Source organism: Penaeus monodon, chromosome 15, assembly GCF_015228065.2.
Source record: "Penaeus monodon isolate SGIC_2016 chromosome 15, NSTDA_Pmon_1, whole genome shotgun sequence".
In the NCBI taxonomy this organism is placed as follows: Eukaryota; Metazoa; Arthropoda; class Malacostraca; order Decapoda; family Penaeidae; genus Penaeus; species Penaeus monodon.
In genome coordinates, this window is record NC_051400.1 from 48195101 (window position 1) to 48195307 (window position 207).

A 207-nucleotide genomic window follows, 5' to 3' on the forward strand; every position below is an offset into this window, starting at 1 on the left:
ACTTCGAGAGAAGAAATGCTAAATGAAGGAGATAAATTAATGAAAAATAATAATATAAAAGTATGATGAGAACCAAATATACGAAAAAATAAATAAATGAAAAAATACGACGAAGAATAAATTAGTAGATAATTAAAGTCAAATAAATAAACACACTGAATAAAACAAATATGAAGATAAAAATGAAAATTAAAACGGAATAAGAAA